Source organism: Genypterus blacodes, unplaced genomic scaffold (genome assembly GCF_046128005.1).
Source record: "Genypterus blacodes isolate CSIRO-AG114 ecotype Tasmania unplaced genomic scaffold, CSIRO-AGI_Gbla_v1 ptg000044l_1, whole genome shotgun sequence".
Classification (NCBI taxonomy): Eukaryota; Metazoa; Chordata; class Actinopteri; order Ophidiiformes; family Ophidiidae; genus Genypterus; species Genypterus blacodes.
The window spans coordinates 441,586-459,243 of record NW_027466857.1 but is presented as its reverse complement, the minus strand read 5'-3'; the positions used below and the strand labels follow the sequence as shown (position 1 = coordinate 459,243).

At 45.8% G+C, this 17,658-nt stretch overlaps 17 non-coding genes and 8 pseudogenes across 17 annotated transcripts; all 25 read right to left on the bottom strand.

Moving 5' to 3' along the window:
* Window positions 1–5,409: 5,409 nt before the first annotated feature.
* On the bottom strand, window positions 5,410–5,528 carry LOC142999958 (5S ribosomal RNA; annotated as a pseudogene).
* A 463-nt stretch (window positions 5,529–5,991) lies between these two features.
* LOC142999806 (5S ribosomal RNA) lies at window positions 5,992–6,110 on the bottom strand. The gene has a single exon (XR_012963477.1). It is a non-coding gene; the product is annotated as a 5S ribosomal RNA (ribosomal RNA).
* A 245-nt stretch (window positions 6,111–6,355) lies between these two features.
* LOC142999934 (5S ribosomal RNA) lies at window positions 6,356–6,474 on the bottom strand (annotated as a pseudogene).
* Window positions 6,475–6,719: 245 nt separating this feature from the next.
* On the bottom strand, window positions 6,720–6,838 carry LOC142999701 (5S ribosomal RNA). The gene has a single exon (XR_012963375.1). It is a non-coding gene; the product is annotated as a 5S ribosomal RNA (ribosomal RNA).
* Window positions 6,839–7,083: 245 nt separating this feature from the next.
* On the bottom strand, window positions 7,084–7,202 carry LOC142999831 (5S ribosomal RNA). Its single transcript, XR_012963502.1, has one exon. It is a non-coding gene; the product is annotated as a 5S ribosomal RNA (ribosomal RNA).
* A 1,111-nt stretch (window positions 7,203–8,313) lies between these two features.
* Window positions 8,314–8,432, bottom strand: LOC142999880 (5S ribosomal RNA). The gene has a single exon (XR_012963550.1). It is a non-coding gene; the product is annotated as a 5S ribosomal RNA (ribosomal RNA).
* An 811-nt stretch (window positions 8,433–9,243) lies between these two features.
* Window positions 9,244–9,363, bottom strand: LOC142999950 (5S ribosomal RNA; annotated as a pseudogene).
* A 245-nt stretch (window positions 9,364–9,608) lies between these two features.
* LOC142999734 (5S ribosomal RNA) lies at window positions 9,609–9,727 on the bottom strand. The gene has a single exon (XR_012963408.1). It is a non-coding gene; the product is annotated as a 5S ribosomal RNA (ribosomal RNA).
* Window positions 9,728–10,184: 457 nt separating this feature from the next.
* LOC142999873 (5S ribosomal RNA) lies at window positions 10,185–10,303 on the bottom strand. The gene has a single exon (XR_012963543.1). It is a non-coding gene; the product is annotated as a 5S ribosomal RNA (ribosomal RNA).
* A 245-nt stretch (window positions 10,304–10,548) lies between these two features.
* On the bottom strand, window positions 10,549–10,667 carry LOC142999919 (5S ribosomal RNA; annotated as a pseudogene).
* Window positions 10,668–11,130: 463 nt separating this feature from the next.
* Window positions 11,131–11,249, bottom strand: LOC142999668 (5S ribosomal RNA). Its single transcript, XR_012963345.1, has one exon. It is a non-coding gene; the product is annotated as a 5S ribosomal RNA (ribosomal RNA).
* Window positions 11,250–11,494: 245 nt separating this feature from the next.
* Window positions 11,495–11,613, bottom strand: LOC142999957 (5S ribosomal RNA; annotated as a pseudogene).
* Window positions 11,614–11,858: 245 nt separating this feature from the next.
* On the bottom strand, window positions 11,859–11,977 carry LOC142999822 (5S ribosomal RNA). Its single transcript, XR_012963493.1, has one exon. It is a non-coding gene; the product is annotated as a 5S ribosomal RNA (ribosomal RNA).
* A 245-nt stretch (window positions 11,978–12,222) lies between these two features.
* Window positions 12,223–12,341, bottom strand: LOC142999916 (5S ribosomal RNA; annotated as a pseudogene).
* A 463-nt stretch (window positions 12,342–12,804) lies between these two features.
* LOC142999882 (5S ribosomal RNA) lies at window positions 12,805–12,923 on the bottom strand. The gene has a single exon (XR_012963552.1). It is a non-coding gene; the product is annotated as a 5S ribosomal RNA (ribosomal RNA).
* A 245-nt stretch (window positions 12,924–13,168) lies between these two features.
* Window positions 13,169–13,287, bottom strand: LOC142999987 (5S ribosomal RNA). Its single transcript, XR_012963581.1, has one exon. It is a non-coding gene; the product is annotated as a 5S ribosomal RNA (ribosomal RNA).
* A 463-nt stretch (window positions 13,288–13,750) lies between these two features.
* LOC142999814 (5S ribosomal RNA) lies at window positions 13,751–13,869 on the bottom strand. Its single transcript, XR_012963485.1, has one exon. It is a non-coding gene; the product is annotated as a 5S ribosomal RNA (ribosomal RNA).
* A 245-nt stretch (window positions 13,870–14,114) lies between these two features.
* On the bottom strand, window positions 14,115–14,233 carry LOC142999890 (5S ribosomal RNA; annotated as a pseudogene).
* Window positions 14,234–14,478: 245 nt separating this feature from the next.
* LOC142999689 (5S ribosomal RNA) lies at window positions 14,479–14,597 on the bottom strand. The gene has a single exon (XR_012963365.1). It is a non-coding gene; the product is annotated as a 5S ribosomal RNA (ribosomal RNA).
* A 463-nt stretch (window positions 14,598–15,060) lies between these two features.
* LOC142999756 (5S ribosomal RNA) lies at window positions 15,061–15,179 on the bottom strand. The gene has a single exon (XR_012963429.1). It is a non-coding gene; the product is annotated as a 5S ribosomal RNA (ribosomal RNA).
* Window positions 15,180–15,424: 245 nt separating this feature from the next.
* On the bottom strand, window positions 15,425–15,543 carry LOC142999912 (5S ribosomal RNA; annotated as a pseudogene).
* Window positions 15,544–15,788: 245 nt separating this feature from the next.
* Window positions 15,789–15,907, bottom strand: LOC142999839 (5S ribosomal RNA). The gene has a single exon (XR_012963510.1). It is a non-coding gene; the product is annotated as a 5S ribosomal RNA (ribosomal RNA).
* Window positions 15,908–16,367: 460 nt separating this feature from the next.
* On the bottom strand, window positions 16,368–16,486 carry LOC142999805 (5S ribosomal RNA). The gene has a single exon (XR_012963476.1). It is a non-coding gene; the product is annotated as a 5S ribosomal RNA (ribosomal RNA).
* Window positions 16,487–16,731: 245 nt separating this feature from the next.
* Window positions 16,732–16,850, bottom strand: LOC142999854 (5S ribosomal RNA). Its single transcript, XR_012963525.1, has one exon. It is a non-coding gene; the product is annotated as a 5S ribosomal RNA (ribosomal RNA).
* A 245-nt stretch (window positions 16,851–17,095) lies between these two features.
* On the bottom strand, window positions 17,096–17,214 carry LOC142999705 (5S ribosomal RNA). Its single transcript, XR_012963379.1, has one exon. It is a non-coding gene; the product is annotated as a 5S ribosomal RNA (ribosomal RNA).
* Between the last annotated feature and the right edge of the window lie 444 nt (window positions 17,215–17,658).

The following is a 17,658-nucleotide window of genomic DNA, read 5'->3' as shown; positions in this document are numbered from 1 at the left end:
TCCCATTTTTCCTTTTCCGTGATTGTGACTCTACATTTTTGAAAGCATTGGTCCAGTTTCTCAAAAAACACTTTTAACTCCTTACATTCAAAAATAAAGTGCCTAAATGTCTCCACTTCCACCTCACATATATCACAAACCTTGCTGTTGAGTCTATTTATCTGGTTTAGCACCAAATTGACAAATATTCTATTGTGTCTGAGCCTGAAATTTGTATCAAAGCACTCTGATGAAATGAACTTCACATTTAGATCTGACCAAATGTGCTCCCTCTGAAGCCCATGGAACTGCCTTAGCCATACTTCCTCAGCTGCCGCTTTCTTCTTTTCCTTTCCCAAAAACACTCTATATAGTATCTTGGAGTTAACTGATCGTATGTCATGCTCTTTCCCTCCTTGGATGAGGGAGAAACTGACCAACTCCAGAGCCTTCTCTGCCCTCCTCCCCTTCACCAGCGCCACCCAGCTACGAGGTAACCCCTCTAAAATTCTCTGGCATAGTCTTTTGATCTCTATTGGTCTCACTTTCCCTAATCTTCCCCTGACCTCCTGGATTACTTCCTCCTGCAGAAATCCACCACCTCTTTGGATAAAGTGCTTCACCTGATTTAAACCTAGTTCCTCCAAGTACCTCCCTGAAAATACCTTCCCCTGACACCTTATTGCCGGATTTCTGAAAACTGGTTGGTGTAACACCTGCTCCGCAGTCTCACATCTAAACTTTAAATCCCCCAGTAAAATATTCCACGCTTCAAGTATTTCCCCTGTAAATGCATTAACCTGTGCTCTTTCCCTTTGCTCCGTTTCCCTACATAGATTAAACACTCCTCTATTATCCCACCCCTGTAGGCAAGAGTCGAGGCACTTCTGCCACGCGTAAATCTTTGCGTTTCCCATAAATTTCCCTAACAGTCGAATCCGTGCACTAAGCTTTTTACTTTTCAGGTCCACCAATTTCAAACCGCCCTCCTTCTGCCCATTGATGAGCACCTTCCTGGCTATCAAATGCTGTTTTTTATTCCAGATGAAAGCACTCATCATGTCATTCAGCTTTCCTATTACCCTGTCCGGCATTTCACAGACTCTTAGCGCATACTGACACTTGGACAGGAGGAGGGCGTTAGTTACTATCACTTTACCCCTTAGATTCAATTTCCTCCCGGACCAGAAATCCAATCGCATTTTGATTTTTCCCTCTATTTCACCCCACGTTTGTTTTGTTGCTGCATCTCGATTCTTACCTACGTATACACCCAAAACCTTCACCATTTCATTTCTCTTTACAAAATTCCATTTATTTACACAATCGAAACCATCACCAAAGCCCATTAGCTCGGTATTTTCCCCATTGATTTTGGCCCCAGATGCCCTCTCATAGCACTCTACATGCTGCAGCACCCTGTCTACACTCCTCTCATCCCTAACCGTAATACTTATGTCATCTGCGTACTGGTAGATTTTCGTGTCCGTTTTATCTTCCATTTCAATCCCCAAAATCCCTGGGTCCCTCCTAATGAGGGCAGACAAGGGTTCTGCCGCTATGGAGTATAACATAGCTGAAAGCGGGCATCCTTGCCTGATTGACCTCTCCAGAGCGAAGCTCTCAGTTAACCTCCCGTTTATTTTCACCCTACTGATGGCATTCCTATATATTAACCTAATCCATTTAGTGAAACCTTCCCCGAAACCCATCTTTCCCAGTGTTTTAAACAAAAAATCATGATCCACCCTATCAAACGCCTTCTCTAAATCAACCCCTATGTACAGCCCTCCCTTCTGATTCATTTTGTCAAAGATGTCCTGGATCGATGATCCAGGACATGGATAACATAAGATGATGTCACTAATGTCTCTCCCTACCACACCATAACACTGACAGGGATTCACCACTGTGCCTATCACCTCCTTCAATCTGTTTGCCAGGATTTTAGCCAGTATTTTATAATCTGTATTTAGCAGACTAATTGGCCTATAATTCCCCAAATCCCCTTTGTCACCCTTATTCTTATACACCACTCGGATTAGCCCCGTGAAGAAGTCCCCAGATGCTTTCCCCTCCCGCTCCATGCATTGAAAGATTCTCAGGAGAATTGGCTTTATCACCTGTTTAAAGGTGATGTAAAATTCCCCCGATAACCCATCCAGCCCTGGACTTTTGTTCTTATTCAAACCATTTATTGCTCTTTCCAATTCTTCCTCTGTTATGTTTTTATCACAGTCTGCTCTGTCCTCTTCCCCTAATTTTTTTTCTATCCCTTCAAAAACACTGTGGTCTGTAGAGTTTACCTCCATCTTTGAAAAAAGTTTTTTAAAATGTTTATGAGCCACCTCCAGCATTTCCCCTGTCTTCTCCATTGTCTTACCCTCTTCATTTTTCAGGTTTTGCAGATGAGCTTTCTTTTGCTGTCTTTTTTCAAGCCCTAAAAAGAAACTTGTATTCTTTTCCCCTTCTAAAATATCCTTCATCCTTGATCTGATAGCTGCCCCTCTGCTCCGTTTCTTCTCAAGCTCATCTAATTGTTTTCTCAGCATGAGATATTTTAGATTGTTGAAGTTTTCCTCTGCAATCGACCTTTCCAGCTCTTTATTAATCTGGTCTCTTAAACTATACTCAGTCCTTCTTTCCTTCTCCATTTTATTTTTACAATAGTTTATTGTCACTTTTTTGATGTGCAATTTCACCTCCTCCCACCACTCCCCCATATTTATACAACCCTCACCCTGCAGTTCTCTTTTTCTTTCTTTCAGTAGATTTTCAACTTTCTCCCTATATTTTCCATCCAGCAAAACACTGTTATTTAAACACCATAACCCTCCACCTTTGTGCTCTTTCTCCCCCAGCTCCACCCATAACCTTGCATGATCGCTAAACCCTGTGAACTCATACCAGCATTTTGAAATCTTTTTTTCCAGCCCAGATGCTAATAGACATAAGTCAATCCTGGACTGTTTAAGTTTCCCCAGAACCGTCTGTCGTCTGGAAAAGCCCCTTTCTCCCATATTGCGCACCCTCCACAGATCTACCAGGTTGAAATAGTCAAAAAGCTCATTTAGCGATTTCCTACTTATATCACTTTTGTATGTATTGTTGCTTGATATATCCAACCTCGTAAGTGCACAGTTAAAATCCCCCACTACACAAATGTTCCCTCCCAAATGCGGTTTTAGTTGATCAAAGAAAATTCCACGCTTGTTGTCCTCATTCGGTGCATAAATATTCAAAAGTTTGTAAAGCACATTCCTGTAAATAAATTCAATACCGATCACCCTTCCCTCATCATCCTTCACTATTTCCTTAACATTTTGGATCTTATCTCCTTTCGCAAAAATAGCGACTCCGGCTCGTCCATTTACACCGTTGTTTGCCCACACTTTTCCAGCCCATGTATCCCTCAGATAGCTTCTCCACTCCCTTGTCCACCTAGTCTCTTGTACACAGAGGATGTCAAAAGTATCCACCCTTAAAACATCTCTCATCTTGTTAATACATCTTAAGCCGTTTGTGTTTTGCGATAGTATTTTTAACATTGTAAATACATAGAGATAAATCAGGCCCATCATCTTTATGCTACAGTTCACGTCTTACTTTTTCCTCTTTTTGATCCCCTTGTCTTCAGCATCCATTGCAGTCTTCTCTTCCCCAGCTCCTGGCTGTTTCCGAGGTCCATATCAGACTCCGAGTTCCCCGACTCTTGAGACCCCGTCAAGCATATCTCTGAGTCTGATTCTGGGGGCCGCTGAAGTTGAACAATTTTCACCTTCCTCTCCTTTCTCTCCGATGTATCCACACTCTGCCCCTCTGCTGCGTCTCCATGTCCCGGCACCTCAGCTGTCGATCCTCTCACCTCCATTCCTTGCTCTCCGTCCGACTCCAGTATGTCTCTTCCTTTCTCCGCTTCCCCCTCCGCACGATCCTTCTCGGTCTCCTCCCTCTCAGAGATATTCTCTCTCGATTCTTCCTGCTCCTCACGTTGCTTTCCTCCCGTCCCTGGAGCATGATCAACGTCCTCACAAACACATCTGCTGCTCTCCTTTTTGCAGCTCTGGCATTTGTTCCCTCTGCCCATGCACTCCCTTGCATAGTGCCCCTGCTCTCCACATTTTCTACAAAGGAAATCTGGACAGTCCCTCAGGATATGACCAGTCTGTATGCACTGTCTGCACACTTTCACCTGTTTGTCGTGCAAAACTCTGAAGAACTCTGCTCCAAAAGCCGTCTCAAACTTGGTCGAATATGGAAGTGATTGGACCGTCTCCGTGAATTTAACTTTCACGTATCTTGTTCCGTCAGCAATTCTAGTTCCCGGCCACATTCTCCTGATGATCGGGGATACTGCAATCACTCCCCAGCTGTTCAGCTTGCCCAGAATGACGCTGTCCGTGATATACGCCGGCAGCCCCAGAAACGAGACCACCAGCTCATCATTACATAACTCCTTGGACATGATCGCGGTCTGTCCAATTTTTATGCCGTCCAATAGTCTTTCTTTCCCCTTCGGGTGATTCATTGTGATCTCATATTTATTTCTGCCCGTGTACCGGCAGGCGATGATTTTCCCACAAGTGTCTTGTATTGCCTGGATCAGCTCCATTGCGGTCACTTTATCTTCTCCAATCAGCTCCAGCGCGAGCGTTAAATTTTGCTGAAACTCTTCAGCTTTATCCTTAATAATCCGTATATCTTCCTCTCTGATGATTTCTCTCTCCTGCCCTCTTCCTCCTTCCGCATTTTCGGCTACGTCAGGAGCTGTCACCGCACGTGTGTCCTCCATTTCTCCCGTCATATTCTGACCGTCCACGGTCCTGTACGCCCGATCGTCTTTCACCATCGGCTCGTTTGCCTCGGCCGTCCGGTCCGGGCCCGGTGCAGCGACTCTGGCTCCCTTTCCTCTGGTTCTCACCATACTTGGAGCACAGTATAAACTATTTTCCATCAGGAAAACACAAACCAAACAAACAAATAACTGAAAGTGTCCCCCAAACAGTCAAAACTGCTGGGGGTGGCTCCAAAAACCGAGCTATCAAAGAAACGAAAAATCTGGGCTTAAAGAAACGCCACAGTTTAAACTCAAAATCAAAATTGCCGCACAGGATCAGTCAAAATACACGCACGCCTGGAGCTCACACACACCTCCTCTTACTTCCGTGTTCAGAGTGGTATGGCCGTAAACGAGGAGCGCAGCCACACAGAGGCTCTTTATAGGTGAGACAGACCCAGTTCAAGTCACCGTGTACACATGACTACACTCAAGTTCATGTATATCACAATTTACATGATGCCTTCATCAGAAGAACACTAACATTTCTGATAAGATATGATACAACTTTATTCTCCCGAGGGAAATTGCGTGTTCACAGAGGGAGTGAAACGAGGAGGACCAGGTGAGGCCTGCGGCTCAGAGGGCCAAAATGCTTACTGCACCGGGTATTCCCAGGCTGTCTCCCATCCAAGTACTAACCTGGCCCGACGCTGATTAGCTTCCGAGATCAGACGAGATCGGGCGTGTTCAGAGTGGTATGTCCGTAAATGAGGAGAGCAGCCACACAGAGGCTCTTTATAGGTGAGACAGACCCAGTTCAAGTCACCGTGTACACATGACTACACTCAAGTTCATGTATATCACAATTTATATGATGCCTTCATCAGAAACACACATTTCTGGATAATAAAGTCTTACCTAATGAAACTGATAATCATCACATAGAACATACAGAGGGACCACTTACATCTCTGACGCTCACTTTTATCCTCATCATCATCATCATCATCATCATCATCATCGTCACACAGTGGCTCCTGTACTTTACTCCCCATGTGCATTCAATCATCTCATATTATGCCCATGTGCAATACTCATTTTCTGAATGTATGCTTTCATATAAGATAAGATAAGATACAACTTTATTCTCCCGAGGGACATTGGTTGTTGACAAAGGGAGTGAAACATGAGGGAGGAGGACCAGGTGAGGCCTGCTGCTCAGAGGGCCAAAATGCTTACGGCAGCGGGTATTCCCAGGCGGTCTCCCATCCAAGTACTAACCTGGCCCGACGCTGCTTAGCTTCCGAGATCAGACGAGATCAGGCGTGTTCAGAGTGGTATGGCCGTAAACGAGGAGAGCAGCCACACAGAGGCTCTTTATAGGTGAGACAGACCCAGTTCAAGTCACCGTGTACGCATGACTACACTCAAGTTCATGTATATCACAATTTACATGATGCCTTCATCAGAAGAACACTAACATTTCAGATAAGATAAGATACAACTTTATTCTCCCGAGGGAAATTGCGTGTTGACAGAGGGAGTGAAACATGAGGGAGGAGGACCAGGTGAGGCCTGCTGCTCAGAGGGCCAAAATGCTTACTGCACCGGGTATTCCCAGGCGGCCTCCCATCCAAGTACTAACCTGGCCAGACGCTGATTAGCTTCCGAGATCAGACGAGATCAGGCGTGTTCAGAGTGGTATGGCCGTAAACGAGGAGAGCAGCCACACAGAGGCTCTTTATAGGTGAGACAGACCCAGTTCAAGTCACCGTGTACGCATGACTACACTCAAGTTCATGTATATCACAATTTACATGATGCCTTCATCAGAAGAACACTAACATTTCAGATAAGATAAGATACAACTTTATTCTCCCGAGGGAAATTGCGTGTTGACAGAGGGAGTGAAACATGAGGGAGGAGGACCAGGTGAGGCCTGCTGCTCAGAGGGCCAAAATGCTTACGGCACCGGGTATTCCCAGGCGGTCTCCCATCCAAGTACTAACCTGGCCCGACACTGATTAGCTTCCGAGATCAGACGAGACCGGGCGTGTTCAGAGTGGTATGGCCGTAAACGAGGAGAGCAGCCACACAGAGGCTCTTTATAGGTGAGACAGACCCAGTTCAAGTCACCGTGTACACATGACTACACTCAAGTTCATGTATATCACAATTTACATGATGCCTTCATCAGAAGAACACTAACATTTCTGATAAGATAAGATACAACTTTATTCTCCCGAGGGAAATTGCGTGTTCTCAGAGGGAGTGAAACATGAGGGAGGAGGACCAGGTGAGGCCTGCTGCTCAGAGGGCCAAAATGCTTACTGCACCAGGTATTCCCAGGCGGTCTCCCATCCAAGTGCTAACCTGGCCCGACGCTGCTTAGCTTCCGAGATCAGACGAGATCGGGCGTGTTCAGAGTGGTATGGCCGTAAACGAGGAGAGCAGCCACACAGAGGCTCTTTATAGGTGAGACAGACCCAGTTCAAGTCACCGTGTACACATGACTACACTCAAGTTCATGTATATCACAATTTACATGATGCCTTCATCAGAAACACACATTTCTGGATAATGAAGTCTTACCTAATGAAACTGATAATCATCACATAGAACATAAAGAGGGACCACTAACATCTCTGACGCTCACTTTCATCATCATCATCATCATCATCATCATCATCATCATCTTCGTCACACAGTGGCTCGTGTACTTCACTTCTCATGTGCATTCAACCTTCTCATATTATGACCATGTGCAATACTCATTTTCTGAATGTGTGCTTTCATAAAAGCAAAATGTTATTAAATAGTTTGCCAGAATCTTGGAGCAGCACAAGCCAAGAACAAACAAATAGAACAGATCGACTCCCAGGGTCAGATGCAAGTCAACAAGGCTCTTTCAGACCAGTCCATTATGAAATGAGCAAGTAATCAAATTACAAAATCCAATGTACAGTACAGCATTGCTACTGTCATAACTTAAAAACATTAGCAAATCAACAGCAGCTCGTGACATTGCCATTACTATTTGTTTCCTATATTCTGTTATGTTAGGTTATTCAGAACCATCGGATTCATTAGTTGCGTTGTCTATTTATTGAAATATTCCACAATCACACAATCACAATCATTGTATATTACCATGTGTTTACACTGTTACGACCATATTGTCTTTGATTTCTTTCCCTTGTTCCTTTTTTTTTTTTTTGAGAGTCAACAACCTTTATTTGTCCATATATCAATATAACATGCACGATCTCGTCTGACATAACATAGAACATAAAGAGGGACCACTAACATCTCTGATGCTCACTTTCATCATCATCATCATCATTGTCAAACAGTGGCTCGTGTACTTCACTTCTCATGTGCATTCAATCTTCTCATATTATGCCCATGTGCAATACTCATTTTCTGAATGTATGCTTTCATATAAAGTAAGATAAGATACAACTTTATTCTCCCGAGGGAAATTGCGTGTTGACAGAGGGAGTGCAACATGAGGGAGGAGGACCAGGTGAGGCCTGCTGCTGAGAGGGCCAAAATGCTTACGGCACCGGGTATTCCCAGGCGGTCTCCCATCCAAGTACTAACCTGGCCCGACGCTGCTTAGCTTCCGCGATCAGACGAGATTGGGCATGTTCAGAGTGGTATGGCCGTAAACGAGGAGAGCAGCCACACAGAGGCTCTTTATAGGTGAGACGGACCCAGTTCAAGTCACCGTGTACACATGACTACACTCAAGTTCATGTATATCACGATTTACATGATGCCTTCATCAGAAGAACACTAACATTTCAGAAAAGATAAGATACAACTTTATTCTCCCGAGGGAAATTGCGTGTTGACAGAGGGAGTGAAACATGAGGGAGGAGGACCAGGTGAGGCCTGCTGCTCAGAGGGCCAAAATGCTTACGGCACCGGGTATTCCCAGGCGGTCTCCCATCCAAGTACTAACCTGGCCCGACGCTGCTTAGCATCCGAGATTGTGCGTGTTCAGAGTGGTACAGCCTTAAACGAGGAGAGCAGCCACACAGAGGCTCTTTATAAGTGAGACAGACCCAGTTCAAGTCACCGTGTACACATGACTACACTCAAGTTCATGTATATCACAATTTACATGATGCCTTCATCAGAAACACACATTTCTGGATAATGAAGTCTTACCTAATGTAACTGATAATCATCACATAGAACATAAAGAGGGACCACTAACATCTCTGACCCTCACTTTCATCATCATCATCATCATCATCATCATCATCATCACACAGTGGCTTGTGTACTTCACTTCTCATGTGCATTCAATCTTCTCATATTATGCCCATGTGCAATACTCATTTTCTGAATGTATGCTTTCATATAAGATAAGATAAGATACAACTTTATTCTCCCGAGGGAACTTGCGTGTTCACAGAGTGAGTGAAACATGAGGGAGGAGGACCAGGTGAGGCCTGCTGCTCACAGGGCCAAAATGCTTACAGCACCGGGTATTCCTGGGCAGTCTCCCATCCAAGTACTAACCTGGCCCGACGCTGCTTAGCTTCACAAGATCAGACGAGATCAGGCGTGTTCAGAGTGGTATGGCCGTAAACGAGGAGAGCAGCCACACAGAGGCTCTTTATAGGTGAGACAGACCCAGTTCAAGTCACCGTGTACACATGACTACACTCAAGTTCATGTATATCACAATTTACATGATGCCTTCATCAGAAGAACACTAACATTTCAGATAAGATAAGATACAACTTTATTCTCCCGAGGGAAATTGCGTGTTGACAGAGGGAGTGAAACATGAGGGAGGAAGACCAGGTGAGGCCTGCTGCTCAGAGGGCCAAAATGCTTACGGCACCGGGTATTCCCAGGCGGTCTCCCATCCAAGTACTAACCTGGCCCGACACTGCTTAGCTTCCCAGATCAGACGAGATCGGGCGTGTTCAGAGTGGTATGGCCGTAAACGAGGAGAGCAGCCACACAGAGGCTCTTTATAGGTGAGACAGACCCAGTTCAAGTCACCGTGTACACATGACTACACTCAAGTTCATGTATATCACAATTTACATGATGCCTTCATCAGAAACACACATTTCTGGATAATGAAGTCTTACCTAATGAAACTGATAATCATCACATAGAACATAAAGAGGGACCACTAACATCTCTGACGCTCACTGTCATCATCATCATCATCATTATAATCATCATCGTCACACAGTGGCTCGTGTACTTCACTTCTCATGTGCATTCAATCATCTCATATTATGCCCATGTGCCATACTCATTTTCTGAATGTATGCTTTCATATAAGATAAGATAAGATACAACTTTATTCTCCCGAGGGACATTGGGTGTTGACAGAGGGAGTGAAACATGAGGGAGGAGGACCAGGTGAGGCCTGCTGCTCAGAGGGCCAAAATGCTTACGGCACCTGGTATTCCTAGGCGGTCTCTCATCCAAGTACGAACCTGGCCCGACGCTGCTTAGCTTCCGAGATCAGACGAGATCAGGCGTGTTCAGAGTGGTATGGCCGTAAACGAGGAGAGCAGCCACACAGAGGCTCTTTATAGGTGAGACAGACCCAGTTCAAGTCACCGTGTACGCATGACTACACTCAAGTTCATGTATATCACAATTTACATGATGCCTTCATCAGAAGAACACTAACATTTCTGATAAGATAAGATACAACTTTATTCTCCCGAGGGAAATTGCGTGTTCTCAGAGGGAGTGAAACATGAGGGAGGAGGACCAGGTGAGGCCTGCTGCTCAGAGGGCCAAAATGCTTACTGCACCGGGTATTCCCAGGCGGTCTCCCATCCAAGTGCTAACCTGGCCCGACGCTGCTTAGCTTCCGAGATCAGACGAGATCGGGCGTGTTCAGAGTGCTATGGCCGTAAACGAGGAGAGCAGCCACACAGAGGCTCTTTATAGGTGAGACAGACCCAGTTCAAGTCACCGTGTACACATGACTACACTCAAGTTCATGTATATCACAATTTACATGATGCCTTCATCAGAAACACACATTTCTGGATAATAAAGTCTTACCTAATGAAACTGATAATCATCACATAGAACATACAGAGGGACCACTTACATCTCTGACGCTCACTTTTATCCTCATCATCATCATCATCATCATCATCATCATCGTCACACAGTGGCTCCTGTACTTCACTCCCCATGTGCATTCAATCATCTCATATTATGCCCATGTGCAATACTCATTTTCTGAATGTATGCTTTCATATAAGATAAGATAAGATACCACTTTATTCTCCCGAGGGACATTGGTTGTTGACAGAGGGAGTGAAACATGAGGGAGGAGGACCAGGTGAGGCCTGCTGCTCAGAGGGCCAAAATGCTTACGGCACCGGGTATTCCCAGGCGGTCTCCCACCCAAGTACTAACCTGGCCCGACGCTGCTTAGCTTCCGAGATCAGACGAGATCAGGCGTGTTCAGAGTGGTATGGCCGTAAACGAGGAGAGCAGCCACACAGAGGCTCTTTATAGGTGAGACAGACCCAGTTCAAGTCACCGTGTACGCATGACTACACTCAAGTTCATGTATATCACAATTTACATGATGCCTTCATCAGAAGAACACTAACATTTCAGATAAGATAAGATACAACTTTATTCTCCCGAGGGAAATTGCGTGTTGACAGAGGGAGTGAAACATGAGGGAGGAGGACCAGGTGAGGCCTGCTGCTCAGAGGGCCAAAATGCTTACTGCACCGGGTATTCCCAGGCGGCCTCCCATCCAAGTACTAACCTGGCCAGACGCTGATTAGCTTCCGAGATCAGACGAGATTGGGCGTGTTCAGAGTGGTATGGCCGTAAACGAGGAGAGCAGCCACACAGAGGCTCTTTATAGGTGAGACAGACCCAGTTCAAGTCACCGTGTACACATGAATACACTCTAGTTCATGTATATCACAATTTACATGATGCCTTCATTAGAAGAACACTAACATTTCTGATAAGATAAGATACAACTTTATTCTTCCGAGGGAAATTGCGTGTTCACAGAGGGAGTGAAACATGAGGGAGGAGGACCAGGTGAGGCCTGCTGCTCAGGGGGCCAAAATGCTTACTGCACCGGGTATTCCCAGGCGGTCTCCCATCCAAGTACTAACCTGGCCAGACGCTGCTTAGCTTCCGAGATCAGACGAGATCGGGCGTGTTCAGAGTAGTATGGCCGTAAACGAGGAGAGCAGCCACACAGAGGCTCTTTATAGGTGAGACAGACCCAGTTCAAGTCACCGTGTACACATGACTACACTCAAGTTCATGTATATCACAATTTACATGATGCCTTCATTAGAAGAACACTAACATTTCAGATAAGATAAGATACAACTTTATTCTCCCGAGGGAAATTGCGTGTTGACAGAGGGAGTGAAACATGAGGGAGGAAGACCAGGTGAGGCCTGCTGCTCAGAGGGCCAAAATGCTTACTGCACCGGGTATTCCCAGGCGGTCTCCCATCCAAGTACTAACCTGGCCCGACACTGCTTAGCTTCCCAGATCAGACGAGATCGGGCGTGTTCAGAGTGGTATGGTCATAAACGAGGAGAGCAGCCACACAGAGGCTCTTTATAGGTGAGACAGACCCAGTTCAAGTCACCGTGTACACATGACTACACTCAAGTTCATGTATATCACAATTTACATGATGCCTTCATCAGAAACACACATTTCTGGATAATGAAGTCTTACCTAATGAAACTGATAATCATCACATAGAACATAAAGAGGGACCACTAACATCTCTGACGCTCACTTTCATCATCATCATCATCATCATCATCATCATCATCATCGTCACACAGTGGCTCGTGTACTTCACTTCTCATGTGCATTCAATCATCTCATATTATGCCCATGTGCCATACTCATTTTCTGAATGTATGCTTTCATATAAGATAAGATAAGATACAACTTTATTCTCCCGAGGGACATTGGGTGTTGACAGAGGGAGTGAAACATGAGGGAGGAGGACCAGGTGAGGCCTGCTGCTCAGAGGGCAGAAATGCTTACGGCACCGGGTATTCCTAGGCGGTCTCTCATCCAAGTACGAACCTGGCCCGACGCTGCTTAGCTTCCGAGATCAGACGAGATCAGGCGTGTTCAGAGTGGTATGGCCGTAAACGAGGAGAGCAGCCACACAGAGGCTCTTTATAGGTGAGACAGACCCAGTTCAAGTCACCGTGTACGCATGACTACACTCAAGTTCATGTATATCCCAATTTACATGATGCCTTCATCAGAAAAACACTAACATTTCAGATAAGATAAGATAGAACTTTATTCTCCCGAGGGAAATTGCCTGTTCACAGAGGGAGTGAAACATGAGGGAGGAGGACCAGGTGAGGCCTGCTGGTCAGAGGGCCAAAATGCTTACGGCACCGGGTATTCCCAGGCGGTCTCCCATCCAAGTACTAACCTGGCCCGACGCTGATTAGCTTCCGAGATCAGACGAGATCGGGCGTGTTCAGAGTGGTATGGCCGTAAACGAGGAGAGCAGCCACACAGAGGCTCTTTATAGGTGAGACAGACCCAGTTCAAGTCACCGTGTACACATGACTACACTCAAGTTCATGTATATCACAATTTACATGATGCCTTCATCAGAAACACACATTTCTGGATAATAAAGTCTTACCTAATGAAACTGATAATCATCACATAGAACATACAGAGGGACCACTTACATCTCTGACGCTCACTTTTATCCTCATCATCATCATCATCATCATCATCATCATCGTCACACAGTGGCTCCTGTACTTCACTCCCCATGTGCATTCAATCATCTCATATTATGCCCATGTGCAATACTCATTTTCTGAATGTATGCTTTCATATAAGATAAGATAAGATACCACTTTATTCTCCCGAGGGACATTGGTTGTTCACAGAGGGAGTGAAACATGAGGGAGGAGGACCAGGTGAGGCCTGCTGCTCAGAGGGCCAAAATGCTTACGGCACCGGGTATTCCCAGGCGGTCTCCCATCCAAGTACTAACCTGGCCCGACGCTGCTTAGCTTCCGAGATCAGACGAGATCAGGCGTGTTCAGAGTGGTATGGCCGTAAACGAGGAGAGCAGCCACACAGAGGCTCTTTATAGGTGAGACAGACCCAGTTCAAGTCACCGTGTACGCATGACTACACTCAAGTTCATGTATATCACAATTTACATGATGCCTTCATCAGAAGAACACTAACATTTCAGATAAGATAAGATACAACTTTATTCTCCCGAGGGAAATTGCGTGTTGACAGAGGGAGTGAAACATGAGGGAGGAGGACCAAGTGAGGCCTGCTGCTCAGAGGGCCAAAATGCTTACGGCATCGGGTATTCCCAGGCGGTCTCCCATCCAAGTACTAACCTGGCCAGACGCTGATTAGCTTCCGAGATCAGACGAGATCGGGCGTGTTCAGAGTGGTATGGCCGTAAACGAGGAGAGCAGCCACACAGAGGCTCTTTATAGGTGAGACAGACCCAGTTCAAGTCACCGTGTACACATGACTACACTCAAGTTCATGTATATCACAATTTACATGATGCCTTCATCAGAAGAACACTAACATTTCTGATAAGATAAGATACAACTTTATTCTCCCGAGGGAAATTGCGTGTTCACAGAGGGAGTGAAACATGAGGGAGGAGGACCAGGTGAGGCCTGCTGCTCAGGGGGCCAAAATGCTTACTGCACCGGGTATTCCCAGGTGGTCTCCCATCCAAGTACTAACCTGGCCCGACGCTGCTTAGCTTCCGAGATCAGACGAGATCGGGCGTGTTCAGAGTGGTATGGCCGTAAACGAGGAGAGCAGCCACACAGAGGCTCTTTATAGGTGAGAGAGACCCAGTTCAAGTCACCGTGTACACATGACTACACTCAAGTTCATGTATATCACAATTTACATGATGCCTTCATCAGAAACACACATTTCTGGATAATGAAGTCTTACCTAATGAAACTGATAATCATCACATAGAACATACAGAGGGACCACTTACATCTCTGACGCTCACTTTCATCCTCATCATCATCATCATCATCATCATCATCATCGTCACACAGTGGCTCCTGTACTTCACTCCTCATGTGCATTCAATCATCTCATATTATGCCCATGTGCAATACTCATTTTCTGAATGTATGCTTTCATATAAGATAAGATAAGATATCACTTTATTCTCCCGAGGGACATTGGTTGTTGACAAAGGGAGTGAAACATGAGGGAGGAGGACCAGGTGAGGCCTGCTGCTCAGAGGGCCAAAATGCTTACGGCACCAGGTATTCCCAGGCGGTCTCCCATCCAAGTACTAACCTGGCCCGACGCTGCTTAGCTTCCGAGATCAGACGAGATCAGGCGTGTTCAGAGTGGTATGGCCGTAAACGAGGAGAGCAGCCACACAGAGGCTCTTTATAGGTGAGACAGACCCAGTTCAAGTCACCGTGTACGCATGACTACACTCAAGTTCATGTATATCACAATTTACATGATGCCTTCATCAGAAGAACACTAACATTTCAGATAAGATAAGATACAACTTTATTCTCCCGAGCGAAATTGCGTGTTGACAGAGGGAGTGAAACATGAGGGAGGAGGACCAGGTGAGGCCTGCTGCTCAGAGGGCCAAAATGCTTACTGCACCGGGTATTCCCAGGCGGTCTCCCATCCAAGTACTGACCTGGCCAGACGCTGATTAGCTTCCGAGATCAGACGAGATCGGGCGTGTTCAGAGTGGTATGGCCGTAAACGAGGAGAGCAGCCACACAGAGGCTCTTTATAGGTGAGACAGACCCAGTTCAAGTCACCGTGTACACATGACTACACTCAAGTTCATGTATATCACAATTTACATGATGCCTTCATCAGAAGAACACTAACATTTCTGATAAGATAAGATACAACTTTATTCTCCCGAGGGAAATTGCGTGTTCACAGAGGGAGTGAAACATGAGGGAGGAGGACCAGGTGAGGCCTGCTGCTCAGGGGGCCAAAATGCTTACTGTACCGGGTATTCCCAGGCGGTCTCCCATCCAAGTACTAAACTGGCCCGACGCTGCTTAGCTTCCGAGATCAGACGAGATCGGGCGTGTTCAGAGTGGTATGGCCGTAAACGAGGAGAGCAGCCACACAGAGGCTCTTTATAGGTGAGACAGACCCAGTTCAAGTCACCGTGTACACATGACTACACTCAAGTTCATGTATATCACAATTTACATGATGCCTTCATCAGAAACACACATTTCTGGATAATGAAGTCTTACCTAATGAAACTGATAATCATCACATAGAACATACAGAGGGACCACTTACATCTCTGACGCTCACTTTCATCCTCATCATCATCATCATCATCATCATCATCGTCACACAGTGGCTCCTGTACTTCACTCCTCATGTGCATTCAATCATCTCATATTATGCCCATGTGCAATACTCATTTTCTGAATGTATGCTTTCATATAAGATAAGATAAGATACAACTTTATTCTCCCGAGGGACATTGGTTGTTGACAAAGGGAGTGAAACATGAGGGAGGAGGACCAGGTGAGACCTGCTGCTCAGAGGGCCAAAATGCTTACGGCAGCGGGTATTCCCAGGCGGTCTCCCATCCAAGTACTAACCTGGCCCGACGCTGCTTAGCTTCCGAGATCAGACGAGATCAGGCGTGTTCAGAGTGGTATGGCCGTAAACGAGGAGAGCAGCCACACAGAGGCTCTTTATAGGTGAGACAGACCCAGTTCAAGTCACCGTGTACGCATGACTACACTCAAGTTCATGTATATCACAATTTACATGATGCCTTCATCAGAAGAACACTAACATTTCAGATAAGATAAGATACAACTTTATTCTCCCGAGGGAAATTGCGTGTTGACAGAGGGAGTGAAACATGAGGGAGGAGGACCAAGTGAGGCCTGCTGCTCAGAGGGCCAAAATGCTTACGGCACCGGGTATTCCCAGGCGGTCTCCCATCCAAGTACTAACCTGGCCCGACGCTGATTAGCTTCAGAGATCAGACGAGACCGGGCGTGTTCAGAGTGGTATGGCCGTAAACGAGGAGAGCAGCCACACAGAGGCTCTTTATAGGTGAGACAGACCCAATTCAAGTCACCGTGTACACATGACTACACTCAAGTTCATGTATATCACAATTTACATGATGCCTTCATCAGAAGAACACTAACATTTCTGATAAGATAAGATACAACTTTATTCTCCCGAGGGAAATTGCGTGTTCACAGAGGGAGTGAAACATGAGGGAGGAGGACCAGGTGAGGCCTGCTGCTCAGGGGGCCAAAATGCTTACTGCACCGGGTATTCCCAGGCGGTCTCCCATCCAAGTACTAACCTGGCCCGACGCTGCTTAGCTTCCGAGATCAGACGAGATCGGGCGTGTTCAGAGTGGTATGGCCGTAAACGAGGAGAGCAGCCACACAGAGGCTCTTTATAGGTGAGACAGACCCAGTTCAAGTCACCATGTACACATGACTACACTCAAGTTCATGTATATCACAATTTACATGATGCCTTCATCAGAAACACACATTTCTGGATAATGAAGTCTTACCTAATGAAACTGATAATCATCACATAGAACATACAGAGGGACCACTTACATCTCTGACGCTCACTTTCATCCTCATCATCATCATCATCATCATCATCGTCACACAGTGGCTCCTGTACTTCACTCCTCATGTGCATTCAACCATCTCATATTATGCCCATGTGCAATACTCATTTTCTGAATGTATGCTTTCATATAAGATAAGATAAGATACAACTTTATTCTCCCGAGGGACATTGGTTGTTGACAAAGGGAGTGAAACATGAGGGAGGAGGACCAGGTGAGGCCTGCTGCT